Source organism: Saccopteryx bilineata, chromosome 1 (assembly GCF_036850765.1).
Source record: "Saccopteryx bilineata isolate mSacBil1 chromosome 1, mSacBil1_pri_phased_curated, whole genome shotgun sequence".
Lineage (NCBI taxonomy): Eukaryota > Metazoa > Chordata > Mammalia > Chiroptera > Emballonuridae > Saccopteryx > Saccopteryx bilineata.
The window spans coordinates 50,084,047-50,085,234 of NC_089490.1; positions in this window are offsets into that span (position 1 = coordinate 50,084,047).

Genomic DNA, 1,188 nt, shown 5'->3' on the forward strand with positions numbered 1-1,188 from the left:
AAACTGGACTACAGTTTGTCCCCCTGTACTAAATTTAACTCAAAATGGATCAAAGATCTAAACATAAGACCTGAAACAATAAAGTACATAGAAGAAGACATAGGTACTCAACTCATGGACCTGGGTTTTAAAGAGCATTTTATGAATTTGACTCCAATGGCAAGAGAAGTGAAGGCAAAAATTAATGAATGGGACTACATCAGACTAAGAAGTTTTTGCTCAGCAAGAGAAACTGATAACAAAATAAACAGAAAGCCAACTAAATGGGAAATGATATTTTCAAACAACAGCTCAGATAAGGGCCTAAAATCCAAAATATACAAAGAACTCCTAAAATTCAACAACAAACAAACAAACAATCCAATAAAAAAATGGGAAGAAGACATGAACAGACACTTCTCCCAGGAGGAAGTACAAATGGCCAACAGATATATGAAAAGATGCTCATCTTCTTTAGTTATTAGAGAAATGCAAATCAAAACTGCAATGAGATACCACCTCACACCTGTTCGATTAGCTATTATTAACAAGACAGGTAATAGCAAATGTTGGAGAGGCTGTGGAGAAAAAGAAATCCTCATACACTGTTGGTGGGAATGTAAAGTAGTACAACCATTATGGAAGAAAGTATGGTGGTTCCTCAAAAAACTGAAAATAGAACTACCTTATGACCCAGCAATCCCTCTACCGGATATATACCCCAAAAACTCAGAAACATTGATACGTAAAGACACATGCAGCCCCATGTTTATTGCAGCATTGTTCACAGTGGCCAGGACATGGAAACAACCAAAAAGCCCATCAATAGACGACTGGATAAAGAAGATGTGGCACATATACACTATGGAATACTACTCAGCCATAAGAAATGATGACATCAGATCATTTACAGCAAAATGGTGGGATCTTGATAACATTATACGAAGTGAAATAAGTAAATCAGAAAAAACCAGGAACTGCATTATTCCATACGTAGGTGGGACATAAAAGTGAAACTAAGAGACATTGATAAGAGTGTGGTGGTTACGGGGGGAGTGGGGAGAGGGAGAGGGAAAGGGGGAGGGGGAGGGGCACAAAGAAAACAAGATAGAAGGTGACACAGGACAATCTGACCTTGTGTGATGGGTATGCAACATAATTGAAAGACAAGATAACCTGGACTTGTTGATCTTTGAATATATGTAACCT